Consider the following 7526-nt stretch of genomic DNA (forward strand, 5'->3'; position numbering starts at 1 on the left):
AGTTCTAGTCCCGGCTGCTCCTCTTCTGATCCAGCTCTCTGCTATGGCCTGGGATAGCAGTAGAAGATGGCCCTGCACCCACGTGGGAGACCCAGAAGAAGCTTCTGGCTCCTGGCTTCGGATCGGCTCAGCTCTGGCCGTTGTGGCCATCTGGGGAGTGAACCAGTGGTTGGAAGACCTCTCTCTCTACCTCTGCCTTGCTCTCTAACTCTTTCAAATGAATAAAATATTTTAAAAAACAAATAAATAAAAACTCAAATATGAGTAGATTGACACCCTTAACGTATTCAACTTTATTCCAGCATCATGTTTGATGGGGTGAAACCAGGTGACTCCACTAGAATTATTGACCATAGTACTGGCGATACCAACCAAAACACTTAGACAAGAGAAAATAAGTTAGAGGTCTAAGAATTGAAAAGGAGAAACTAAAACGATTATTATTTGCCGATGACGTATGAACCAGGAAAGGCCTAGAGAATCATACAAGAAGCTGCTATAAACAATATGAGAATTCAACAAGATAGCAGAAAATAAAAGTATGCTGATATCGATAGCTTTCATACACCCAATTTACAAGCCAAAAATATAATGGAAGATTCCCCATTTATGACAGCAATGAATAAGATAGTTAGGAATAAATTTCACATGAACTATGCATAATCTACATAAAGATAAATTTTAAAACACTACTAAAGAGCAGGAAAAAAAGACAACTTGAATGACTCATCGTAAATGTCCATGATTCCTGTTAATTTGTAAATTAACATCATCCCCAAAAAAACCTGACAGAATTTTAGAACAGGTTCTAAGTAGGTTTTTAAAAATAAGCAAGAAGAGGGGGAAAAGCTAAATAAAAGAGCACTGAAGGGAAGACTAGATGATAAAGATGTTAAAACCTGCTACTAGGTCGCAATCATGAAAATTATGTGGTTCCAGCGCATGACTCAAGAGACCGGGGGTTAACGCAATAGGAATTCCAGAAGGAGAGCCATTTCTATCACAAGGGTGTTTGCATCTGATAAAGGCGGTGTCTTTAATCACTGGCTACATTGGAGACTGTTAGCTAACCCCAAAGACATTCTCCTCTTTTTAGTATTGGAACGCACCCAGCTAGATAACACCTTCCCAGCCTCCCTTGCAGTTACATGTGGTCAGGCGACCCAATTTTTGCCAAAATGGCAAAAGCGATGCATGCCGCTCCTGGACTGATGTGCGAGAACAGCTGGTGGGCCTCCTCCGGGCTTCTGTGTTCTGCTGTCTGCTGTGCAGCCTTATTTGAACCGTGCAGATGAGGGCCATGCCCCAGAGCGCTGCTTCTCCAGTGTGAGGCGGCAGCAGAATCCCTGGCGGGGTGCACAGTCTTGGAATGGGGCCCCGGAGTTCCCAGGAGATTCGATTGCTGTGATCGGTAGAGGCAGTACTTTTGAGAAGCACTACCCTGAAGGCAGAGAATGGAGTGGAGGGAGCCTCAGGTCCCAGATGACTGAAGGCAACAGTCGCTGATCCAAGAACATGTATTCTGAACTGGCAGAGAAGCCGTTTCTGTCTTGTTGAAGCCGTTGCATTTCAGAGCCTCTTTGTAGCGACACTTTGGCCTTACCCTAACAAATGTAGTGAAGAAAAGGCAGATGTTGCAATAGATAGTGTTAGGTCAAGTGGGGAAAAAACCATGTTGGATTCATACACCCATCATCCTACACCAAGATAAACTCCAAATGGACTTTTTAAATTAATGTGAAAATAGAACCAAAAGAGTAAAACTGAAATTATAAAAGAAAACATGGGAGAATTTTTGTATGGCATGTTGCAGTAGGAAATCAAGCAAACGAAGACTCAACACTCAGAAGCCCTAGTAGAAAAGATTGACGAAATAAGTTACACGTGAAAGAAAAAGAAACTTCTAGGCCGGCGCCTTGGCTCACTAGGCTAATCCTCCGCCTTGCAGCGCCGGCACACCGGGTTCTAGTCCCGGTCGGGACACCGATCCTGTCCCGGTTGCCCCTCTTCCAGGCCAGCTCTCTGCTGTGGCCCGGGAGTGCAGTGGAGGATGGCCCAAGTCCTTGGGCCCTGCACCCCATGGGAGACCAGGAGAAGCACCTGGCTCCTGCCATCCGATCAGTGCGGTGCGCTGGCTGCAGCGCGCCAGCCGCGGCGGCCATTGGAGGGTGAACCAATGGCAAAAGGAAGACCTTTCTCTCTGTCTCTCTCTCTCACTGTCCACTCTGCCTGTCAAAAAAAAGAAAAAGAAAAAGAAACTTCTTGGGATAGTGTCATCGCCAACCCCCCCCTGCACCATGAGCAAAGTGAAAACACAAAAAAGATCTGGCTACTCATGTAACAAAGAGCTAATGTTCCCAAGATAGCAAGCATCTACAAATCAACAGGACAGTAACAAAAACAAAACAAAACAAAACAAAACAAAATGGCAAAGGATATTCACAAATAGTCACAGGAAAAAGGATTAAAATGTGTATAGAAGAAATGGGAAGGTGTTCAAGCTCATCAGAAGAGAACTCTGGGGGCTGGCACTGTGGCATAGCGGGTGAAGCCACTGCCTGCAGTGCCGGCATCCCATATGGGCGCCAGTTCGAGTCCCGGCTACTCCTCGTCTGATCGCGCTCTCTACTATGGCTTGGGAAAGCAATGCAAGATGGCGTTTGGGCCCCTGCACCTACATGGGAGACCAGGATGAATCTCCTGGCTTCAGATCAGGCCAGCTCCATCCATTGAGGCTATTTGGGGAGTGAACCAGCGGATGGAAGACCTTTCTCTGTTTCTCCCTCTCTCTGTCTGTAACTCTGCCTCTCAAATAAATAAAATCTTTAAAAAAAAAAAAATAGAGGAATAGGTTAAGGTTAATAAGCCCCTTAAGACTTCACTCCCTTCACTCCCAGGAGTGGGTCAAAGTGAAATCATGTTTCTTGGAAGTAGAGCTTACTCGTGCCACCGATACCCAAGATAAATGTACCCCTCCAGTTCTCTTACAAGGACTCTTAGCACCAGATTTCTTCAAAATCCCTACGGAGTCAAGAGGATTGTGATCACACATGGCAGCTGCTTCCGTGTCAAAGGGAAGGCTCTGCCCAAGTGTGTCCCAATTCAAGAACTTCTATAGGAAGTCACAAGAGCTCCCTTCAAGAACAACGTCCTCTGATGGAAATCGCTATCAAAATGCTAGGACATTATGGTAATTAAGCTGATGCATGCTGAGAATTAATATTCAAGGAAGACCTCGAAGGTACTCGCAAAATGATAAGCTTTAAGAAGATGAAACTGAAAGGGTGTAAGTTTGCTTCCAAGTCTGAGATTAACTGAGTACCGCATTTTCTGCCCAGGCAGGTGGGACCTTACTTGACTATTGGGAACCCTTCCACAAGATGCTTAGGGACTCCGAATGGGAATGTCTGAGCTTTCATAGTCTTGTACAGTAGGCGGGGGTGGGGGTGGGTGGTGGATGGGGTGATCTGAAATGCCTAAGAGTGCCATGACTAAAACTGGACTCGTGAATATTCCTGCATGAGCTGTCGTCATCAAAATGTGGCATTTTGTGGAGTCACTTGCTCCACAATCATGTATCCAAAACAGGAACATGACTCTGGGATAAATAAGTAGGAGTGTTCCATGTTAGCACCAGGTCATCTTTCCTGTTGAATATTCAAGTTCACAGCTTAAAAATAAGGGTTAGACTGAACAATGCAAAGGTGTCAATTCTCCCCGACACGTTGCCATCAATATCCCAGCAAGAGTTTTGTGGATACAGAAAGCTTATTCAAAGATCTATATGGAGAGGCAAAGGAACTCGAAGGGCTAAAACAATTTTTCAAAACTATAATGCAGTGGGAAGAGTCACACACCCAACTTTATGACTTACTATTTAGGTAAAAAAAAAAAAAAAAAAAAAAGATTCAAGCAGTGCAGTCTTGGTGGAAGGATAGACATATTGATCAATGAACAGAACAGAGAACCAAGGAATAGACCCACACAAGGATGGTCAAGTAATTTTCTACAAAGGTGCTACAGCAGCTCAGTGGAGGACGGAGAGTCTCTTCTACACATCATGTTGGAAAAATCGAACAGCCATAGATGTTTTTAAAAACCTAATGCACCTCAACCTAACCTTATACCTGTAATGTTGACTCAAAGTGGATCATAGATTTAAATGGGAAAACTACAAATTAGTAGGAAAAAAACAAAATCTTTAGGATCAAGGGCTAGGTGAAGAGTTCTTAGACATGACACCAAAACATGGATCCATAAAAGTAAATACTAACAAATTAAACTGCATCAAAGTTAAATATTTTTTTAAAAAGTATTCACTCTGCAGAACCCTATTGAGATGAAAAGACAAGCTACAGACTGAGAGAAAGCGTATTTTTACAAACCACATATCAGACATAAGGCTTGTTATGCCTAACGGACTCTCAAAACTCAACAGGAGGGGTCTGCGCTGTGGCGTAGTGGGTAAAGCCGCCACCTATGGCACAGACATCCCACATGGGTGCCGGTTCGAGTCCCAGGTGCTTCACTTCCGATCCTGCTCCCGGCTGATGTGCCTTGAAAAGAGCAGAGGATGGCCTGAGACCTGGAAGTTCCTGGCTCTGGCCATTTGGGGAGTGAACCAGAGGATGGAACATCTCCCTCCCTGTCTCTTCCATTCCTCTATAACTCTACCTTTCAAATAAGTAAAATAAATCTTTAAAAAAATCATTTTGTTGAAAAAAATTGAAATCCACGCATTTTTTCATAATATACCTTTGCCATGAACTTTTTAAAAAAGATTTTATGTATCTATTTGAAAGTCAGAGATAGAAAGGAGGGAGGGAGGGAGAAGAGAGATCTTCCACCTGCTGGTTATTCCCCAAGTGGGCTGGGCCAGGCTGAAGCCAGGAGTCAGTTCTTCTGGGTCTCCCACATGGGTGCAGGGGCCCAAGGACTTGGGCCATCTTCCACTGCTTTCCCAGGCCATAGTAGAGAGCTCGATCTGAAGAGGGGAAGCCGGGACTTGAACCCGTAAGGAACGCCAATACTGCAGACAGCTTAACCTCCTTGAACTTTTTTGAAGACCCTTCATATGCATGCATTTTTGGTTGTGAATACTGTATTTGCATACAAACATGTGATAGACTTTTCTCCTGAAAGAATTTCCATAAGAATGGAAATGCTGAGTCATATGGATGTTTTAACTCCTTTGGGATGTTTCTTCCCATAATAAACATCTTCCCAGGTCACAAAATATCCTTCCACAATGTAATTTTGCTATGTCATAAACTCCTATTTCAGGGTACCAATCACAGAGACAGGTGGAGTAAGTTCCCAGTGGTACACAGCAAACCAGGGAGACTATACTTCAAAATAATCTAATATATAGGGTATGGGCAAATAGAAGCAGCACCAAGCCTCTGATCAAGTCAAAGATGTTGAATACCCTGTTTTAATCACTACACATCCTATACGTGTATTGAAATATCATATGGTAGCCCTTAAAAAAGTTTAACTCCTATTTCACAATTATCCTAGATAACCCAAGAACATGAAGTCATTATGGAGAGCCACATGGAAAAAACAAAACCTAAAGCTATTCTGAAACTTTCCAAGCACTGTTTCTGCAGCGATTGAAACCTTGGATGGGAAGGGCATGTCAACACCAATACATTAGTCACAGGGCTTCAAAGGGCAAGCCCCTGGCTGGCGATTCAAGCAAGGAACTTAGAGCATACAGCAAGGAAAACAGGCATGAATTGTTTAAGCACAAAGACATTAGACATTTTCTTTTCTTTTTTTTTTTAATTTTTGACAGGCAGAGTGGACAGTGAGAGAGAGACAGAGAGAAAGGTCTTCCTTTTGCCGTTGGTTCACCCTCCAATGGCCGCCGCGGTAGCGCGCTGCGGCCGGCGCACCAGCTGTTCCGATGGCAGGAGCCAGGTGCTTATCCTGGTCTCCCATGGGGTGCAGAGCCCAAGGACTTGGGCCATCCTCCACTGCACTCCCTGGCCACAGCAGAGAGCTGGCCTGGAAGAGGGGCAACCGGGACAGGAGTGGTGCCCCGACCGGGACTAGAACCCGGTGTGCCGGCGCCGCAAGGCGGAGGATTAGCCTGTTGAGCCATGGCGCCGGCCAACATTAGACATTTTCAAACAAGCATAAACACAGCTCTTATATAAAGCCATTAGTTTGAGGGACCCATGTTAAGATGCAGCATGTCCCCATTGCTCCAATTCCGATCCAGGTTCCCCACTAATGCACCTGGGAAAGCAGCACATGGCCCACTTAGACCTTTCCAAACTCCTGGCTTCCCATTTGTTGAGTGAGCCAGCAGATAAAAGGAAGGCCTCTTATATCTGCCTGTTAATCTCTTCAAATAAATGTCTTTTTTAGAAATAAAAATGGTCAAGGCTTTGTGGTATAAAACCTCCACCTAAAACACACACATCACATATGGGCACTGCTTCACTTCCAACCCAGCCCTCTGCTAATGGCCTGGGAAAGGTAGCAGAAAATGGTCTGTGTTTGGGCCCTGCCACCCACGTGGGAGACATGAGCTCCTGGCTTCAACCTGGCTCAGCCCTGGCTGCACAGGCATCAGGGAGTAAACCAGCAGGTAGTTCTCTCTGTAACTCTTTCAATTAAAAAAAACAAAAACAAAAACACACACACACAAAAAAACAAAAAACCTCTCCTAATTTAAAAAGGCAAGCCTGAGTTAAAACCCAGCAGACAAATTAAGAATAACTATAGGTTTAAGTATATGTTTAAATAGTCAAAACCAAACCACAGTGGTATGTAGCCAAAATAAACCAGGGTTTACTGCAAGCCTAATACTGCTAGACCAAACGACTCAAATTTACACAGCTAACCCAGAGCATGTAGACGGGACCTTCAGCTAACCTTGGAATCCAATTTCACTCCAGTTGAATAACCTCCCACCATCAGCTTTTCAATCCAGAAATTCAGAACATAACTTCTTCCTAATTTGAATTTAGACTCTGCCTTCCTCTTTTGCATCTCCAGAATGAATGTCACATTGTTTCAAACTTGTGCCCTAAACCTGCAGCTTGGTGCAGACCATGAGTGTGAAACTGCTATTCAGAAGTATTGACAAAATTGCAAAATTCTTAACCTAAAGCTGAGTACTTTCACTCAAGATGAACTGTGGGTTTGCAAAGTCACCAATTTCACCATCATGACCCAAAAAAAAACCCAGAGGAGCCATTTCATATGGTTCAACCTAACCTCAATTTTAGAAGCTAACATCTATGCAGCTATGGCTCTCGTACTGCTTATCATCGGCAGGGGCTGTCTGCAGCAATGTGTAAGATGGATGTCTCCATCACCCTAAGTACATTCTCAATCCCTAAGCAGATTCTTAACCATCACTTGTTGAAATACTAATACATTAATGCTTTTGACTTTTACCTAAAGCATTCTTCCAGCGTTCAACCATCTTTCACATCGAATACATGAGATAAAAATAAAGAGGATCTCAGCCATGTTAAGTGGGTAAAAGCATAAAGCAATTTGTAATA

Source organism: Lepus europaeus, chromosome X (assembly GCF_033115175.1).
Source record: "Lepus europaeus isolate LE1 chromosome X, mLepTim1.pri, whole genome shotgun sequence".
NCBI lineage: Eukaryota > Metazoa > Chordata > Mammalia > Lagomorpha > Leporidae > Lepus > Lepus europaeus.